This window comes from Mus musculus, chromosome 18 (assembly GCF_000001635.26).
Source record: "Mus musculus strain C57BL/6J chromosome 18, GRCm38.p6 C57BL/6J".
Lineage (NCBI taxonomy): Eukaryota > Metazoa > Chordata > Mammalia > Rodentia > Muridae > Mus > Mus musculus.
This window is the reverse complement of record NC_000084.6, coordinates 21,812,501-21,834,754: the sequence shown is the minus strand read 5'-3', so window position 1 is coordinate 21,834,754 and position 22,254 is coordinate 21,812,501. Positions and strand designations below refer to the sequence as shown.

The following is a 22,254-nucleotide window of genomic DNA, read 5'->3' as shown; positions in this document are numbered from 1 at the left end:
AAACACAAGAGTTCTGGAGGGCTAGGGCTACACAGTTGAAACTTACCACTTTCTAAAAGATATGCTTATTTATTTTATGTATGTGAGTACACTGTCACTCCTTCAGACAAACAAGAAGAGGTCATCAGATCCCATTTCAGGTGGTTATGAGCCACCATGTGGTTGCTGGGAATTAAACTCAGGACCTCTGGAATTGCAGCCGTGCTCTTAACCACTGAGCCATCTCTCCAGCCCCTGCTATATTGTTTTTAAGAAAGTGTTATATAGTCCTTATAATGTGTCACTGTTCTCAGTACATCATACATTTTAATTAATATAATTCTCAAAGGACTCCATAATATTCTGTCATTGGAACCCTATTTTTTGGAAAAGAAAACCAAATCACATACAGGTGAAACATGTTGTCCAGACTTAATATCTAGTAGGAAAGGCAGACATTAAATTCAGGTATTTTTGGCCATTGAAGACATGTTTATAACTACACTGTCCTGGCAATTTTCTTTGTATTACTAAGATTTCATTGTGTCAGATGAATACAGTGAGAAATAAGAGATTAAGCCATCAATGAGAGCACAATGACAGCTATTTAAGTTTGCCATTCTGGGAGAATACTGTATTTATTCCATATTCAGTAATCATACATGACCTTTCATTTCTCAGACCAAGTAGTAAAATAATAACATTTTCTTCGTAGATAACACTCTTTGTAGTAGTAATTACAGCTCAAGTCATCATATACTACGGTGAGCATACTTAAATCAGTAAAAGGTATAAAACTTGATGTGGTCATTGAGTTAAAATATTAATTGCTGATCACATTAATTCAGAAAACCCTTCTCTCCAAAAGATATATACCTAAAACTCACTTTCATTTATATTATAATCAACTTCTGGAAGCCAAAGATAAAGGGAATCATCATAGAAGCAATTCCACAGATACAAAATTAAAAACGAATTCTAACACTACATCAGAAGCAAATGAGGACCAGAAGGCATGAGAGTGTCTCTAACAAGCAGATGAACAAGAAGAAGGCAAGAGTGGCCCTCCCAAAAGTCTAACAGAAAGCATCCTTCAAAAGTGATACAAGAAAGGAAAGATGGTTACATTGTTTGTCAACATTCCATATTCAACAACTCTATTAGATGGACCCTCAAATGACCTGCATGTGACAATTTTCTTTGTCTAATTTCCCCAATTCTTGGAAATGCTTAAGTGGGTGATTCTTAACAGCAGTTATACAATCTTAAAGGTACAGAGATATGTATGTTTCGCCAAATCATATACACATTTTCTGCTATAGTTGTCTAAAAGTTGGGCAAACCCCCAATAAGTAATTTTGAAAACAACCAGAAAGATGGGAGAAAAACAAATCTAAACCTCACGGAAGGAGAGGGATCACATGTAACAAACAAAAGAGAATACAAACACTTTTAGATTTTTAAGTTATTTAAAAGACAAATTTAAACACTAAAGTTAATATCCTGGTTTAGGAGTCATAGCCTCTATCTACAAATGCGGCATAAATGGCAGCTCAGAAAGAATGAAGGAGAAATAGAACTATTCTGATCTACATCTTAAAGTTCATAAGAAATAATACAGAGTAGCCCCAACAGAAACTTAGTGAGGTGTACTGAGTCACAGTACTCAAACTCAAGAGATACAGCCAAAGTACCAATAGAACAACTAGCACTGAATATTGAAAAGTATGTGATTAGCCTACAAGAAAGAAGAAGAGGAAAGAGGAAAGACAGAAATAAATAAACAAAAAAGAAGTCTAATTTGAAGAAAATGGGAAACTGGTGACCCTAAATCTTATGCAAAATATAGATGGAATTAAAAGCTCCACTTGACAATATATTTCATTATAGAGGATAAAATGTCATCCTGGTTTTTTTTTTTTAATTTGGTGTCATTCTGTTTTATGATGCCTATGACATACATGAAAATTCTTGGAAGTAAAAGGCTGGGAAATCATTCTATTGACACCAAGCATAACACAAGTGCATGAAAGTAAACCCTCACAACTAGAAGTAATACCAGGATTAAAGCCGGTAGTTCATATACTGAGAAAGCTTAAAGCAGAAGTAAAAGGACCTCATTTACTGTGGATGCCCCAACGCTTGCCTCTCTGTAATAGAATGTGAAGATTCTTTTGAAAAGGATCAAATCATGGAAGATCTGAAAGACTCCATCAACTAACTAACCTGACCGAACAGATTTGGACAATAGTCCACCCATTCTGGGGTACACGTGGAACACTTCCAAGCACAGACCATGTACTAGGTCATAAAACAACTCTTAAAATGCTTTAATTGATGAGGATAGTAATAGATATGCTTTTGGTTGGCACAATAGAAACATTAAAAATACATACTTAGGGGACTGGTGAGATGGCTCAGCAAGTAAGAGCACTGACTGCTCTTCCGAAGGTCCTGAGTTCAAATTCCAGCAACCACATGGTGGCTGACAACTACCCATAATGAGATCTGACACCCTCTTTTGGTGCTTCTGAAGACAGCTACAATGTACTTATGGATAATAATAAATAAATCTTTAAAAATATATTTAAAAATACATATTTAGGAAATATTTGGAGGGAAATTTCTCAGATGTATGTCACTTCTGCAAATTAACTACAAGAGAAATCATATAATACACCATAATATTTTTAACAGAATTAAGATTGTCCATGTAAGATTAGCCTCATATGGTGAAACTGGGAATTCATACTGGGGAGTCATTGGTTTTCCCAGAGTGGGAAGGCCTCTGTGAGCAGAGCATAGGGTTTGAGTAGGGAAGAGTACAAAATGAGATTAGGGGAATGATCAAGGCCATGTCACCAGTGGCTCTCCCTCAAGGAATATCTCTATTGCTTAATTAATACCTAATTTAGCAGCCAGCATAGAGAGCCCAAGAGAGGTCCTGGGAACATCCTGGGTACATAAGTAAATTAAGTTCTTGATTGCCAATGTAACCCAGCCTTCTTTATCCTTTATATGCTGACTCTGATGTTAAATTTTCCCTTTCAATTTACTCAGGCTCCTCTTCAGCCCCTTAAACAACACATTCTTATTTCTCATTCTCTTCCAATTCCTTCATGGTGCGTTTCTTAGGGTTTAGTTAAACACTTTTGTCATTGGACTTCTGTCTATCATCTCTGTAAATATCAGAATAATTTTATCTGACAATATCTGGATTGATAATATCAGTAATGATGATATATATTCATCTCCCAATGGAAGATAGATGAAACAATGATGTAATTCCAATGTTGATATCTAGAATGAAAATACATTGACTTCACAGACATATCAATATAATATATCAGAGGATTAATAAATAAAGCACCAATCAATGCCAAACTCTATGAATTAAAGTCTGTTCCCCTCATCCTGTAAAATAGCTCACTAAGCACAAACATATTCTTATCTTAAAATAAAATAATATATTTCCTATTGCTTTTATTAGAAAGCTATACATTGTATATCTTGGGTTTGTATTTAACAGAAAGAAAGTAAAGAGCCTTTTAAGTTGTTTAATTCCGCGTTATGTCAGCAGCCCATTATTCAAGTGGAGGAGCCACGTCAGTGGTGTGGGGGAGATGAGTTCCTCAAAGGCAGAACTTTGAGTTTGAAAATTAGTGACTAATGGAGCATATCCAGTAGGTATTTTTCATACAACTTAGCATCATCATGACATAATGATGCTGCTTTGATGTGAGATTAACCTGGACACACAATTTTTCATTCAGAAGTATCAAGATTCTAAAACAATAAGCGGTGCCATGATAACAAGAGTAAAAGATTAAGATGGAGATTCTAGAGAAAGAAAAATTTGAATAGAGGCATGTGAAACTGCCTTGGTGAATACAAAACCATGTTTATCATGGGATCATTTATAAAGAAAAAATTAGGACAATGAAGACAATGGCTCAGTAAACCTTAATAAGGAAACAGAATGTTGCAGAGATAAGATAAAGAACTCACCCTCTTGTCTCAAAGTGTGGTATTCTGCATAGCTCCTCAATCCGGAGAAATGGAGAGTTCTGTTCAGAACAGAACAGAAAGAATTTTGCTGTTGGGTTTTTAAATCTTTTCAAACTATTCATGGAGAAAAGCATCTGTAATGGCAATTGCATAGAGACTAACTTCCTGTCTTAATTCTTAGCATCTTCATAAAATTAAGTAAAGTCCAGGCAAACAAAAACAATAAATCTAACTTACATTTGCATAGCAGGTTTCAGATGCATGAAGACCTGGTCCACTAATGGTAACAGGCCCCTCTGACAAAGGGACCCTGCTACCCTGTGATGGGGTAAAAATCGAGGTACAGAGGGTGGACACGCTGGTGCAAAGATTCATGATGAGCCGTTGACAGATGCATTCTTGAGCTGGGCACACTGTGACCTCTGTGCCCAATCCCTCTTAATTAAAAGCTGGCCTTTAATCTCTTCAAATTGGGCTCCTGTTTGAGTCATTCGACTTTACATTAACCTTTAAAGAAAATCAAGAAATGTCATGGGTTTCCACAATTAAGATTTCAGGATGAGACAGTGATGTCACAAGAAAATATTGAAGAACATTGTATAGACTTTGTTCCTTCGTGAAATGTGGTCCTGCTTCTGTACCAGCGCCTGCCTCAGATGTCCACCATTTTACAGCACATATATCATTCCTCATCATGTATCTGAAGACAACTTTCTCAAAAGTTCATGGGAAACCCTCTCTGTGTTCTTTGCCAGCCCAATGAATGGCAGTGTTTCAGCACAGCTACAGTAAACATGAATATAAATACATCTATTGGAATGCCATCCATAGTTTCAAAGCAGATTATTGTCCTTAAAGACAGTGGTTTTAAAATTTAGACATTTAATTTAATTATCTTTTCCCAGAAGTATATGGGAAATCAGGAACCTAGTGTGAATAACATTATCCTCCTAGAATGAAAACTTGCAATAACGGGGCTTTTTTTTTTTTTTTTTGCCACAAACTCAATAATTTCAGATAATCACTAACTGTGTTTTTGTTTTACAGAACCCGTACGATTTGGAAAAAGAATAAAATTGCTTTTAAAGTACAAAAATAATTATGAACCACTTGAAACGTAATGTCTGTGTTTTATTTCTCATCAGAATTCATTAGTGTGTAACATCAATAATTTAGCCCATCATTTGCCGACACTGACGTGGCTCAGTAGTTCAATCATGTAACCCTGTAAACTCGCTTTCCATTAAAATGAATGTTGCTGACGAAGGACAACTAAAGAGATACTTCATTTATTAACTAAAGAGCTACTTCATTTATCAACATTTTTAAATTAGGAGTTTGGGGCCACAGAAGCTTAGCTGGATGATTGATTTGACGGATCTTTATATTAGACCTAAAGTCTTATTCCAAATCAGACTATCCTGTGCACAAAGATAATCGCATTTCATTTGTACAACACACCATTCTGGGCTCTCTGAAGGCAGACATAGCTACCTGCAGAGAATCTGATCACCCACCCCGACAACCACCTGAGTGTTTCCTGCAGAATTGGAAAGTGTATACCACTCTTTGCTGTCTTGGTTTACTTCCATTGGCACATTTCTTACAAAACCAACCACATAACATTCAATAAGTTCATTTCCTAGTGTTGTAAGAATGGTGTTGAAGCGCTGAGGAAATAGGCTAACCTAGTTAATGATGAGCGCAAGGAGCCCAGATTTTTAAAATTGTGCTTTGGTTCATTTGTGACTCAGAATCCACAGATGACTCTTCCCAAGGCAACACACCCCAGCATGCCAAGCCCACTGATCCTTAAGATCCATAGACTATGAGCACCCCCCTGTACACTTAAGTGATATCCAGGTTCCGTGGGATATTGGGTAAAATATGAAATCTGCATGCATAGTCTTATACTGAATTACTTAGAATATCAGGAAAAAGAGCTCTACATGGACAGTAAAGATGCATTTCTCTTCAAATACTTCTGATTTGATTTAACCAACTTTTTGCAGTAGGTTAAATGCACAAATACAGAACTCACAGATGAAAGGTCGTCTTACACATTCAAATTCCTCATCATTTCCCATTGACCTACATCTTCCTAGGTTCAAATGCCAGTGGATATCATGTAGTAGTTTTGGAGCAGCAAGTTTCATTTTGAAGGGTTGGTCCCATGTACTCCTGAAACAAAACGCTGAGAACATATCAGTTGTGGTTCAGAAAAAGCAAACAAACAAAAAACAAAACAACAAAACACAAGTCTAACGACAAAACATTCACAGCACTGTGAACATAGCATCTCAACTCCTTCCTTGAGTACAAGTTCTCAACGTGGGAGCTCTAAACTTAGAGCAAATACTGGAAGACGGCGGCATGATGGGGCCCAGCCTTGTTTGTTCAGGATGTGTGTGTCTTTTTGAAATCTTTTTTTTTTTTTTTTTTTTTGAAAACTAGGGGCAGCTCAGCATTTAGCCCTGAGAATTGCCAACTGGCTCTTTGCCATGTTCGGGGATCAGAACCTTCTCAGCCAACTGATTTATTCAAAAGTCAAAATCCGGGTCTAGGGTTGAATTATAAAATGCTATCTTCACGGTATCAAAACTGCATTTTTTCCCCTATAGCTTCTCTCTCTTTTGGGTTTTCTGTTCTCTCAGAAACATCCTCACCCTGGATGGTTCTAATAGTTAAAGATGCCACAGTAAATACTTCTTATGCCTGTGTTATCTTCTCTTTTCCTTAAGAAAGTTCACTTGGAAAAACAAATCTCCTGTTTTGGTTTGGCTTGGTTTTTGTTTTTTGTTATTTTGGTTTGGTTTTGTTTGAATAAGAAATCACTCACTACACGCACCTTGTCATTGTAGTCACAGGCTGTTTTGTGAGGAGCTAGAGAAGGTTGCATACAGCTCCACGCACAGCATTGAGGGAGTGTCTCCGAGGGGCACTCCATATCTGTAGCCCTTAATCATTGTGACTTCTATTTATTTTAGTTTATCTGTTATCAGCATCCTAGGAAAAAAGATTGTTAGACAAATTTGATAAATACATTAACTTCCAGGGCACTGAATGGGTAGGTCAGTAGCTAAGAGCAGTTGCTGCTATTGCAGAAGAACCATATAGATGCTGTGCCCAGCACCAGCTCAGTCTTGCTTCATCTGTAATTACAGTTCCAGGAGATCCAGTGCCCTCTTCTGGCTTCTGTGAGTGCCAGGTATTCATGTGGGTGCATTATGACTGCAGGTAGCTCACATACATACACACACACACACATACACACACACATACACACACACAGAGACATGCACACACACATACACACACATGCACACACACACACATACACACACACATACACACACACACATACACACACGACATAAATACTTGTGGCATGGCTTACAAGCTTGTGTAGCCAGATTCAAATCCCGTATTTTCTGAATCTTGATCTAGACTGTTTCCCAATAAACATGTTATTCCAGACACCAATACTTTCCTTTTGGATATAGGGAGAAGACAGAGTGAGAAGATGGATCTTTATTCTGTGGACTTGTGGAATAAATGACAGGAAAAGGAAGAGATATTGGGTGTAACTAGTAATGCAACCATGTCAACCATTTTTGGAAGAATTTCCATGTTTGTTTCCATAGTTGCTATACCAGTGCCCATATATCTAGCAGTTCAATGGGTTTACTCTTTCTCCACATCCTTACTGGCTATTTTCATTTCTTTTTAAAATATTTTTAACATTTGAATATCTTTTATTGGCTGCTTATTTTTAGGTATAAAGTATTTTGATCATGTTTTTTCCATACTTTAAAGAGGGTTCCTCCTAGATCCTTCTAACCTTCATATCTACCATCTGCTCTCTTGGTAAAAATTGTGTCCATATGAAATGGAACCCTAACTTACAGTTCACTGAAGGTCCAGCTGTATCACGCCTGGGTGATACAGGGCTCTCAGGCAGCTCATCACAGAAATTTTTACACACTGTGGTTGCTGCTACCCTGTTCACAATAGCTAAGATCATGAGCCAGCCTGGATGCCATCAACAAATGAATGACTAAAGAAAATATGTGGTAAATGCATGATGCGCTTTGACTTGGCTGTCAAGAAAAATGAAATGATGTCAATCACAAGAAAATGGATAGAATGGAGACATCATTACGATAGGTAAAAAAAGGCCAGACTCAGAAATGCAAACATCACAGTTGTCCTCATATGCAAGAGCTATATTCACATTTATATATGTGTCTATATTTATATTCATAGATGTAATACTAGATAAAAATATAATAAGATTATGAGGAAGCAGATGGGGTCTAAAGGGACAAGCAATAAGGCAGAGTGATGAACTATGAATTCATTAAAGTATAAGGGAGAACTCTTAGGGAGGAGTAAAAGGGCCAGAACTAGGAGGGTGGTTGGAGGGCTCAGTCCAGAAAGGGGGTTATAAGAACAATATATAATTGGTATAGAAGTGCCCATCCCACTGGGGGCCAGTGCCACCCTGTGCAGCTGTTACTAAGTGGTAGAGTAAAGTAATCTGAGTGAGGCATGTGGAGCCAGCCCATAAGCAGTGTTCCTCCATATTATGTTCTCTACTTCACTGCCTGCCTCCAGGTTCCTGCCGTGAATTCCTGTCCTGGCTTCTTTAGATGAGGGATTATAAAGTCAAAACCAAAATAAGTCTGTTCTTCCCAGTGTCATAGTATTTACCACAGTAACAGAAACCCACACCCACTTATTAGAGCAAAGATTTTAATTTTGTCTCTAGGAGAATAAAGGAAGCAAACTGTATTCCCCATAGCATCTCTAAAGTTTGAGGGTTTTTTTTTGTATCTTAGCTTACTGTAATGAGAGATGCTGGACACTTGTAGCATTCATTAAACTAAGAGGCTGTTTAATTGCACTGTATCTTTTGATGTATGACCCCGACTTAAATAAATACTTTATGTTATATTTCATAGTTTAGCATGAAATTTGAAAAATAGTTCAAACTTTCAAATAATCCACCAAAATGCATTTCAGATTTCCAGAGTCAGAGATAAACATCTGCCACATCAGAAATCACTGGGTAGGCAACATCAGAGATTTTAAAATTCTACACATCTGGCATTATTAAACAGCAACACTTATGAACATTTCTCAATCACTGTCATTTAAAAATAGTTGTAAGTGGTGAACATAACTAAAATTCATTATATAAATTTGTAAAATTATCAACTAAAATTTTTTTAAAATTTAAATAAAAAATAAAGATGTTAAAAAAAAAAACCAAATACTGTGAGAATATACTTAACTCATTTCTCGGGCATCAGAATGATAAAAGTACATATGAAAAATAGGCAATAATAAAGTCAAATAACAATCATTTAAATACCTGTTGGGCATCAAAAAAGGGAATATGGTAATAGAAGCAGTTTATTAGCAAAGAGAGTAAGAGACAACTATTACTGAACCTTGGGATAATGCAAGTGTGCCAACACATATTGACTGAAGACAGCATGGGACACCAAAAGGATGTGAATAGAAGCCAATGAACAGATTCAAATGAAGTGAGTTACAAGGTCTGAGAAATACTAACTTCACCAAGTGACAGAGAGATTAATTATCTCCAAGAATCCTGAGAACACTAACCTATGGCAAACATTTGAAGAGAGAGAGAGAAAAAAAAATTAAAACTGGAAACTTTTCTTAAGTATTTTTAAAAAATGGGTATTATAGATAGCTTTTGATCTTAGATGAAAAAACAAAACATGGTTCATGAATTTTAAAAAGAGGCAATGTCAGTATACTATAAATTCAATGCCACAGAAAAGAGGTAAGTTCAGAGATTGTCCAGAAAAAGATAACGTAGCAGGGCATTGGTGGCACACTTAATCCCAGCACTTGGAAGGCAGAGGCAGGCAGATTTTTGAGTTCAAGGCCAGCCTGGTCTACAGAGTGAGTTCCAGGACACACAGGGCTACACAGAGAAACCCTGTTTCGAAAAACAAAACAAACAAACAAACAAAAAAGATAACGTGCTGAAAGGTGCTGAGACCCAGGTCTTGCACATAATTGGGATTAGAGCACTAACTAACCACTCCCAGGAGAGCAGTTGCCTGTAGGTCCCAGGAGCCAAATCATGAGGTGACTCAGGAACAGTGAGTGAGAGAGAAAAGGGGAGAACGAAGAAGAAAAAGAAAGAAGGGGAGGAAAGAGGGAGATGGTGAGATTCGAGGAGATGATAAGAGTGTGAAACAGAAATAGATGAAACCTATATAAAGAAAAGGACTGTACTTAGCCTGCAGAAGATGCATTTAAAACACTTACTACTACAACAACAACAACACCGGGATGCTTTGAACAAGCATGGTCCCAATAGGCTTCTAGATTTAAATGGGAGTGGAACTATCAGAGCAGGATCAAGAGGTGTGACCCACCTCTGCATATATTTTACAGTTGTGTAATTTGGTCCTTTTGTAAGACTCCTAACAGTGTGTGTGTGTGGGGGGGGGGGTCGTCTGACGCTTTTACCTGCTTTTGAGACCCTTTTCTTCCTACTAGATTGCCTCTTTCAGCCTTAATATGAAGAAAGGTTCCTAGTCTTACTGCCACCTGATATGCCATGTTTAGTTGATATCCCTGGAAAGCCTGCCCTTTACTGAAGGGAAATAGAGGAGAAGTGGATAGGGAAAGGGGAGGGGGGAGAGAGAGAGAGACTAGGAGGAGAGGAGGGAGAGTAAACTGAGGTCTGGATTACTGTACAGGAGAATAACTAAGTTAAAAAGAAAAAGGCATGTGACATTGTTGGAGTATTGTGGTCATATTGGAATAGGTGTGACCTTGTTGGAAGAAATGAGTCACTGTGAGTAGACTTTGATGTTTTAAAAACCCATGCCAGGTCTGGTCTCTCCCTCCCCACCCATGTGTGTGTGTGTGTGTGTGTGTGTGTGTGTGTGTGTGTGTGTGTGTGTGTTTCCCCACTCTGTCTCTCTTCCTCCCCCTGCTCTTCTTTCCTTTCCTTCCCTTCCAATCCCCATCCCCATCCCCACCCCCACCCCCATCCCCATCTCCGTCTCTATCTTTATATCTGTCTCTCTATCTCTCTGCTTGCAGATGAATCAGGATATAACTCTCAATTACTGCCCCAGTGCCATACTCTCTGTCATGATGATATTGGAAATGGCAAGCCAGCCCCTAGTTAAGTGTTTTATTTCAGAAGAGTTGCCTTGCTCATGGTGTCTCTTCACAGCAATAGAACACTGACTAACATGGTCCTTTCTCAAAGACTTGGTTTTAGGTACACTGGGTGGCTGTCTTGGGAAATTGAGGAACAGTTATAGCACAATACATTCATTGCTGAAATGTATGCAACAATTCAAAAAGTATTACTCTTGGTCCCTGGTCACACTGCAGAGCATTTTCTTTGCTGTCACAGTGGTAACCCTTAGCCAAATCTTGTTTGTCTGGATTACCCCTGGAAATACTTCATTTCAAATTTTATTAAGTATTTCCAAAGTGAGATGATAAGAATCCTCTATAGGGAAAGACGTACTAACTAGGGATTGTTAGGACATGTAAATCAACTACTTCTTATGTGCTGACTATGGAATTTCAGGCTGACCTTTGCTGAGCAAGACAATATTCATTCAACTTTGATATTGCATTCCAAAGATTTGACAACGATGGGTGAATTTTCAAGTTCTTTTTCTTTCACAAACAACTCAAATACCCCTAAGCCTGAGTTGCTTCCAAAGCTGGCAGCTTTTTTTTTTAGTAGATTCCTCAGGAATTCATAGATAGATGCTTATGCCACTAGGCAGTGTTTCTACTTACTAAAATCACCTCAGAATTGCTGCTAGTGATGTTTTGGATTTCTTATAAAGTACTGTTGGGTTCTGTTGTTGTTGTAACACATGAAAACATTAAGGCATTCTAAGTTTTATTAACATATCTTTTCTAATGCATTTGATTTCTTGCAAGTTATAAGACCCAGACTAAAAAAAAAAAAATTAAAAGAAAAATCAAACTATTTTCAAGTGACCTAACTTCACCTTCAAACAAATCTCTAGACAATGTATAGAAATAGGAAAATATTCACCAGCAGGGAAGGTAAAAAATTCAAAGAATATAGTTAAATAAAACATCATTACCAAAAACATAAGAAAAATTCAAATAGCGAATAGACAATGTAATCAGCTGAAACCAGCCAAGATCTCATAGAAAAGTGGAGTTAAGCAGAGAGGACATTTCACAGTGACCACTATCTGTCATGGACAACTGAGGAATAAATAAACACCAACAAAACTGTCTAGAGATAAGAATTGGAATGACCAAGATAAACAATATGTAGAACGAGATTGAAGGCAGATTTAATGTTGTATTTAAAAAATGGTAATTTTGAAGACATAACAAATAAAAATTCCAAAGTGAGAAACTCAGAGAGGGGCTGGTTAGCACAGCAGTGCCTCCAACCAACCCGAAATATATAAAGAAAGGGGCTGGTTAGCATAGCGACATCTCACCCAACCTGAAATACGTGTATATGAGAACACACACTCACACACACACACACACACACACACACACACACACACCTCAAAAAGAGAGTAAACGATGTGTGTGTTACTTGCAACTTGTGACTTCCACAGTGAAATCTGGCCTGATCACCAGCAGACAAAACAAAACCGAAAGTGATAAACATTTTCAAACGCATTCAGCTGTAACAAGTCTTTTTCATTTGTGTTGACTAATTGGTATTATCTAAACAAATTCAGAGTAATGGTGGGCTAAACAATTACATCTTATGCTATTTTTGTCCCATATTGGGAGCAAAGATACTTCCTGACATCGGCAATTTGGTCAGCTTGGCACAACCTCCAGAGGACTGTATGTAAAGACTGTTGCAGTGGTCAGACAGATTGCAACTGAAACTGCTGGACTGACATAGTGGTCTTCAGTGCAGGCCTGTGAGTGAGCTCTCATTACAGACAACAGAGAACCTTTGTGTTCAATATGTCATTATTGGCTTCCTCTTTCCCCTTTTAAACCACTCCTGCCACATGGAACCACTAGGGAGTATGACCAGGTGCCATGCCATCAAGCATCCAGTTTCTCCAGCTCCTTTCTCTGCTGGGCAGTACAACCCAGGCACTGTCTACAATCTTCCACGTAAAGCTCTCCACAAAACTCCTTAGTTTCCTCCAGAAAAAAAAAAAAAAAAAAAAAAAAAACAGACTTCAGCCCCTTAGATTCTGGCACAGTTGATGGCTTGATGTTGTTATTCAGAGTTCTGCGGAGCCTCATAGCACACTAGCAGTGCAAAAAATATTACCAACAGAACTATTGAGAAGTTGAACGTGTTAATATAGTCATATAATATTTAATGAAGATTGAAGGCAGAGGAAACTTGTGTAAGAAAGAAAGGAATAGAAGAAAATATGTAGAAAATATCTAGACCTAGGTCTACAGTATGGCAGCGAATAACCAACAAATTGTTTAATAATATAATTTTATGGTTTGTAAAATCTATAATTGTGTAGAACATATAAACACTAGAAGAGAAAACAACAGCAACAACTTGTTCCTGCAGCCCAGAACACCTTCAGCTTACAATTAACAACGAAAGGAAAACAATTCTGAAAACTTACAGCGTTGTCTATGCTTCCTGGGGAGGGTGCTGCTGATTTGAGATTTTATCCTTTGAAGTGCATTAGTTTTAGCAAAGACAAGTGATCCCTATTGTGACAATTAGAGTGAGGTACAAATCAATCGTGCATCCCATCGTGATGGAACCCACACTCTGTCTTTCATGTCCATGGAGTCTGAGCTCCACCTATAGATGCTCCATTTATAATTCAGCCCAGTGGCTCCATTTTCTTGCTCACAGTTGTCAGTAGTCATTTTCCTTAATGCGCATCTTAGAAAACCCTAGATGATGCACACCCACTTTACAATTCGGCTTTATTACCCTGAACTCCAGAAGTGCGTACTTATTTATCATCTCCTAAGTAGCCACATGTCTTTTCTGTCTCTTGCTTTGTCTGTGGGTCAGCATCCCTTGTAAGATATTCTTAGGCTCTTATCTAGTCATGCAGTTACTCTCCTCAAAAGCCATCCTTCTGTGGCCATATCAGCATCTGCACAATGTTGTTAAACTGGTTATTTACATGTCACATGAGATCAAACCTTACACTGAGCTCTAATATTTAGAAAGAGACTCTCCTGAAAAACTTGTGTTGCTTTTCTAGTTCTCACCGAAACATTTTCTGCTGAAGTAGGAGAAATATTCTAAACACAAGAACTAGTGTGCCCATGGAAGGACGGAACTCTAACCACAAGATCCAGGGAGTTTAATGATTGGCTGGTTGGTTGGTTGGTTGGTCAGTGTGCGGCTGGGTGGGTGGTGGTCAGTCAGTTATTTCCTGGTTGGTTAGTTTGTTTTGTTTTACTTAATTCTTTTGCATCATGTCATTGCTATGAGCTCAGGCTAGCCTGGAAAACTGGATTCTTCTGTCTGAGCCTCCTGAGTTCAAAGATTGCCATGTCTACCACCATGCCCAGCTAAGATTTCGTTTTACAAGCTCCTTTTCTTCACACCAAATACTCGCTCCTGATTGTACCTACTGGGGACTTAATGGATGCTGCCCCATGAGAGATCATGTTGACAACAAATTTTAGAAATATGGAATTTTAAAATGATATGATTTATTTTTTTAAAAATTGCACATTATATGAAATCACTTAATATATTATTCGGCTTTATTCATCTTGATAAATGGAACAGACTATTCAGTATTTACAAAAATATTTTAAATGAAACATTTGATTTCCTCAAAGAAACACACAGTGTTCCTCTTCTGATAAGAAAGGAAGAAAAGTGAGATTAAACTGCTAATTAAATTAGCAATAAGTCTGAGGGAGAAAATTAGCAACCAATTTTATTTATGAGAATAATTTGGGGGAAGTTGTTCTTTTTATTTAGCAAGCCTTTGCTTCTTGAATGAGCGGAGTAAGGATAATTTTTCCCTATGTTATGTTCTTCCCACAAGCACACACAAGAATCTAGCGGAAGCGCTAGCACTTCAATGAATCATTGGCATGGATCTGTCATTTCCAATAGGCTAGAATAGGGCATTCAAAGTACTTTCTACCTTGAGTTAAATTTATTTAGAATAAGGACTACTCTTGCTTAAACTACCAGTGAAATATATATGGTATATATATGTGGTACACATATATATGGTACATATATATATATATATATATATATATATATATATATATATATAGTACATGTATATATGTGTGGTGTATATATACTTCATGTATATATGTGATATATATATATATATATATATATATATATATATAAACACCCATGGAAGGAGTTACAGAGACAAAGTTTGGAGCTGAGACAAAAGGATGGACCATCTAGAGACTGCCATATCTGGGGATCCATCCCATAATCAGCCTCCAAATGCTGACACCATTGCATACACTAGCAAGATTTTGCTGAAAGGATCCAGATATAGCTGTCTCTTGTGGGACTATGCCGGGGCCTAGCAAACACAGAAGTGGATGCTCACAGTCAGCTATTGGATGGATCACAGGGCCCCCAATGTAGGAGCTAGAGAAAGTACCCAAGGAGCTAAAGGGGTCTGCAACCCTATAGGTGGAACAACAATATGAACTAACCAGTACTCCCCCAGAGCTCGTGTCTCTAGCTGCATATGTATCAGAAGATGGCATAGTCGGCCATCAGTGGAAAGAGAGGCCCATTGGTCGTGCAAACTTTATATGCCTCAGAACAGGGGAACGCCAGGGCCAAGAAGTGGGAGTGAGTGAGTAGGGGAGTGGGTCGGGGAGTAGGTGGGAAACTTTTAGGATAGCATTGGAAATGTAAATGAAATAAATACCTAGTAAAAAAACAAAATATATTTTAAAAAAGGATAAGATATCACTTTTCCTTCATCATTTGTCTTGACATGGTCCAAAGGATGGGTTTATTCCTCCTTAATTGAAGTAATATTCCACTATATTTCTAGAAATACAGCCTCATTTTATAGATTCCCCATCCTCCTTCAGATTGTGCAAACCCACCAAAAAGGCCCACATCTGCTTGACTCTTCCAGTCTTATCTTACTTTGTTTTGAAATCTGGAAATATTTGAAAGTGTGCCTAAAATTTATCAATATAATATTTCTTATGAATACTGCAGGGCTAAAAATCCAATAACACTGCATTTAAAAAAAAAGACAAAATAACATTTTTTTCTTTCTTCAGAGCCATTCAGCTATGCAATCTCTGGTGCTTTTAATCCCTCAAAAGGTCTGATCCATGTGTACAGGGCAAGTCCTCCTCCCTCTCCCTCCCCCTCCCCATCCCTTCCCCACTTACCTCTGCAAAGGTGCACCAGAAAGCATTCACTGCTCCCGTGTCTCCTTAACACACTTCCACTGAAAGGCATTGGAAGATAATTTGATTTAAAAAGAAGGAGAAGAAATGCTGGAATATTGCTTTCATGAGCTACAAGATCAACTCACCATTTGCATTTTTGTAAAGTCAACTGAAATGTATATGTGTTTGTACAGAAAACACGGATGGCTTACTGTTCCCCATATCACAGCAGTGAGCAGGACCAGTTCCTAACATTTTTTTTAACACTCCCCTGTGCTCTGACTTACAGTGAGGGAAACTTTCCATGAAAAATGTGTGCTACTTTTCTGCTTTTGGCCTTGTATGTGCTTCTCCTCTGCCTTAATTACAGTATAAATCAACTGCAGAAAAAGATTTACAGTGATCACACCTCACTTAGAGAGCTGCAGAGATTGATCTGGAAGTGGGTGTCTGTCAAACTGCATCTGCTTCCCATCTTAGTGACTCCAGAGTGAGTCTCAGGGCATGTTCACTGGTCATCAGCTGGAAGTCAGTGGGACAGCAACAAGTTGTGGATCAGGAAGCCTCTATGTCATCAGGTTAGATGTTGTCAGTTAATCTCCTAAAACTGTAGGACAAAAGACGATTGAAACGACTGGAATTGTAAAAGCTGTGCACATTGTTATTAGAAAATGCAACAGGACCTGAACTCATCCCTGAACGGTCTCGGTGTCAAGGAGACTGAAGACTGGAGCAGGAGTCTGTTTTAAATGATTAACTCATAACTGCCATCAAGAATTTATTAAGATAATATTATATTAAGGTTGCTGTATCAAATTCTATGAGAGAGATTAATTGGGTTTACATTATGAAACTTGACATTTTTTATTGTAAGTTCATTCATCAGTGTGGTCACACACTTATGATACAGCAGTGTATACAGAAATACCAATTTAGAATCCGGAAAGATCTATATGGAATCCAAAAACATCAATGTGGAATCCAGAAGCATGGATGCAGAATCCAGAAACATTAATGTGGAATTCGGGAACATTAATGTGGAATTCGGGAACATTAATGTGGAATTCAGAAACACCCATGTAGAATTCAGAAACAAGCAATAACATGCTAATGTGTCCAGACCATTTTCATGTCCTCAAAAGCATTGGATTGTGTTGTTTTTCTCTGACCACAGAGGTTTGATCTAACTTCTGTACTATTGGTACTATTCTCATCCAGGAAAACCAGTGCCACTCTGATTATAAATACAAAAGAAATGAGGCCCTGTGACTCTTAGATTCAGTAAAAGGGTATTTTTTTTCAGGGATTTTTGTTCGTTTGACTACTTCGGTTGAAAAGTGATGTCTGATTTCTTCTTAATTCTAAGTATCAAACCCGCTAATGAGTTACTAAGATTGATTAGATGTGATGGTACATACTTGCATTCCCATCACTGAGGAGACTGAAGCAGGCAGTGCTTCAGTCAGAGCTCAGCAGCCTGAGCTAAGTAGGAATACCTTGAAACAAGTGAATGTGAGAGGAGGCATGGAGAGAAGGCAAAGGAGAGGGGAGGGAGAGGGGGAAGAAAGTTGTCCTTTGTCATAACAATGTTGATAAAAAAGTCTTATTTTGCCATTGTTCTTGGTCAAAACTCAGAGAAGAGCCTGTGAGGCACACACCCCACAATTAGTACAATGGGCACATAAGGCTCAGGAGACATTGCAGAAGAGGAAGTGGAAAGATGGTAAGAGCCAGAGGACCAGGAAGATGTCTACTTCAAGATGGTATCTTCTATATATGACAGGGGAGGTGTACCCATGAGCTCTCAACATAATGGTCTCCTAAGCAAGACCTACATAACGACCACTCAATTTGAAATACCAAGGAGGATGGGGAAACTTCACAAGGACCTATCCTTAGACAGTGGCTAATGAGAGAGGAAAAGTCAGTTTGCTCTGGAAATGAGCCCTGATAGGTTATGCAGTCCCACGAGGTCAACCTTAAACAGTTGTACATATAAATAACATAAAAATAGGCTCAGTAGATTTATATAGATATGTATGTAAAATACTTATAGACATCATGGCCTGAGAGGGTTGTGAAGGAAAGAGTTGGTAGAAATTATGTGAAAACACAGTATACATGAATGAAATTCTCAAAAATATGTTTTTAAAAATATTGTTTTCCTGCTTAACTGTTGCCCGTATTTATCATTTTCCCATACTGGAATGTTCCTGTGAACAAGCATACTCAGCTCATAGGAGAACTCAGAAGTGAACATAATCATGCTTTTAAAATAAAGTATAATCTCAAATCTAGAAATCAGCTAGTAATTGCAATTATCATTGCTGTGTTTTAACTGATGACCACCGAACTCTATTCTGGCAAACGGCTCATAGAGCATTAATTGCGTGTCACATTACTGATCTGTGGAGTTAAGTTCTGTCTTGCCCTTGGGACTGAGGGCTAAAGCAACTTTGTAAATGTCTTTCAGAATTGAAAAAAAGGAAAAGAAAGATGTTGAACTGAAGGAGTTCCCTTCAGTCTCTAATATGAAGGCTTCACTGTCCTTCCAAATGTCATGGCATTCCCTCAGCATACACAAGGACACAGGAAAATCATACCCAGAGAAAAATGTCATTCCCTGCCCTTTGAATACTTCTAGAGCATCTACCATGCTCCAACACTCCCAAGAAGAATATATTTCCCCTCCCCCCAAACTTCCTTGGGATATTGATAACAATATCCAGAAAGTGACTCCTTATGGTTAAAAATTCCAAAAAGCTTGCAATTATGATCTAAATTTCAATCTGGTTTCAATTTCATGATCAGTGTTATTGTTTGAGGAAACATCTGCATTTTTAAAATCTGGTAAACATCTTTTAGTTTTGTCTCTATTCCTCAGTATAATGTGAAATATAACTCAAACATGTCCTCTTCTGATTAAATGTTGAAGGTTCTGATTAAAGATGGAGGTTATGCAAAGTGGAAGCAACTTAGGCAAGGCAACTTTCCCAGTACCTGTTTAGGCAGACATTTACAATAATGCCTTATTCCACACAATAATAACTCAGTCTTAAGTTATGTAAATGTTTTCAGGGTTGTATTCATACTTCTGTTTTAATTTAAAGGTTTCAATTTGTGATAATATCATACATGAGTACTATAATTGCATGATTTTCACCACAAAGTCTTCCCCCTCTAACTCCTCCTATGGCCTTCCCACTCCCTCCCATATACATGACCTGTTCTCCAATTATTGCTCTGTGTGTGTGTGTGTGTCTGTGTCTGTGTGTCTGTGTGTCTCTATGTGTGTGTGTAAACATAGACTATGAGTCCATTTAGTGTTGCTAGTCTATATACATATTGTAACTGACCATTCCGAATTGAATAACTTTCCAAGGATCTTACCCTGGAAAAAACTCATTCCCCTTTCTTGATGGCCACTAGTTTCTTACTTCATCTGGGGGTGAAGCCTTGTATATACTTCGGCATTCATGTTACACTGTCAACTCGTATTGTCATTATGTAGGCATTGCTTAGGTTACCATATTGTTGAGATCTTTGTGGGGTGTAGCTGTTCTGCCCTATATAAAGACACTATCTTACAGCAATTATCCTGAATCTCTGGCTCTTATGATCTTTATATTTCTTCTTCCATGATGTTCTATGACCCTAAGGTGTAAGGTTTGTAATATAGATTGGTCAGTTGGTGTTAAACACCCCCACAGTCAGTTGATCTATGCATTTGACTAGTTATGAATCTGTAATAGTATGCATCTTATGCAAATAGAAACTTGATTAGGGGTATACTTACCTAGGGGTATAAGGATATATTTAAAATGCAGTTACAAATATAATGATTTAGGGAAATGACAGTAATAGATTCTATTCTAGGGTCCATGAACTCACCAGTCACAGGTAGTTCTAGATTACCAGGAATGAATTCCTTCATATTAAGTGGAGTTAATGTTCAAGTAGATAGCCATTGAATACCTCCAAGATAATTGCGTCAATATTATGCCCTTGGAGCTGTCTTGCCATGCTGGTTGTCATTGTGGTTCATAGGTTTTAAAGTTTGGTACGTAGGATTGTCAATTGATTTTCTCCTTTAAGAGCTATACAGCATTTTCACTCTCTGAGGGCCAGTCCTCAGAGATGAAACTTCTAGATCAGTTTGAGATCAATTCCTCCAAGTCCTGTGTGTGTGGTATCTTCAGCAATAGGCTATTACCTTCAAGTTCTGGTAAGCAATCAAGGGTGATGGCAATGTCCTGTATTATTCTAGAAGTCTCTTAGACAACTCCTGGGGAAGGTTTCCATGCCTGGCACTTGAAATTTTGTTAGATTATTTATGACTCTGAGAGAATTACCATCCAAAGTGGCGTTACTTGATTCAAAGTATAAGATGTATTGCTGTCTGGCACCCAGCAACATAAAGTACCATTAGATAGAATATTTTGGAATAATCAAAGAAAATGAAGTTGACAAAATTAATGGATGCTATCTTTGAAAATATGGCCACACCCCAACTTCATAAAAATATGTACATGCCTTGACTTTTTCCAATTTATTAATTTAAAATGAGCTTCTTTTCCTACAAAACTCATACATAAGTTGGTTTGATTTGAGATTAATGACTTAATTGATTTTCATCAGGAATTTTTTTTACTTCCTAAGAAAATATAAATACTCCAACAAGGGGCTCTTGAGGAGACTCAATTTCTATCAAGCCTAAAGACTGATTTCATCCCTGGGATTCACATCATGGCAAGAAAAACATAACTGCCACATGATATTCTCTGGGCATGCATCTCTCTCTCTCTCTCTCTCTCTCTCTCTCTCTCTCTCTCTCACACACACACACACAGAGAGAGAGAGAGAGAGAGAGAGAGAGAGAGAGAGAGAGAGATTAATAAGTTAATTAATCAAACAGAAACTCAATAGAAAAGAGTTACAACTTTAAGGGAAAAAAAAAACCTTTTCTGAGCACCTTAGAAAAACTAACATTTCTTCTGATGTAACTAGAATGCCAATTTAAGATTAACAGACTGAAACACACTGTATTATTTGTCTAACATTATTTTTAAGTAGTAATTTATCACAGCAATACTTGGCCTGGTTAAGTTTGTTGTACAACGTTAAAATCTGGAATCACTGCTTCTCCATCTTTTGTGTCTGTGCATTTGTAATAGTGTGAACTTCCACAGTCCCACACAGATGCAGGAGCTACGGTCAGCTCCCATCTGTATACTCTGAGTCATATGGGCTGTCAGTGCTGATCACAGAATAAAACCACATGTTAATATTTCCTACAAGTTGCACATTAAAGACCAAGTCTCAGTCCCCACTACCATTTTTTTGGTTTTTTTTGTTTGTTTGTTTGTTTGTTTGTTTGCTATCTCCATAACCAAGATGTAAATTCTTAAAAGGATTAAGACATGATTGTCTTTCACAGTGCAAAGACAAGTGCATTAACTGGCCACCTAGTCTTCATATGGATGATATCTTCATTTCTGATTAAAATGTTTCTACCACCCTTTGACTATTCTAGTGGGACTTTTCCTTGAACAACTTGACTGAATCCAATTACAAGGCATTCTAAGAGAGAGGTGATAATTTTGTGGCCTTATTCAGGTGGATTTTCCAATGTTTAATCATTATTCCTTATTTAGAAACCATTGTTTGAGAATTCTGATCATGTCCCTACAGGAAAATATTTTAAGTGATTATTTGTTAATAAATATCTAAGTACTTGTAATAAAAATTGATGAACATGTATCATACTACATGCTTTGTATAGAATTAACTTACTTAGTGTCCATAAGAACGTCTTATACCTACTTAAGTACAGCTTTGTGTCTCTATTTATAAAATGCACTCATGATGGAATTGAGATATCCAGCA

General features: G+C 37.6%; 1 protein-coding gene across 1 annotated transcript in view; it reads left to right on the top strand.

The window, feature by feature from the left end:
• Ccdc178 (coiled coil domain containing 178) overlaps positions 1–22,254 on the top strand; it is a 360,500-nt gene that overhangs the window by 336,642 nt on the left and 1,604 nt on the right. The gene's annotated exons all lie outside the window — the stretch shown is intronic.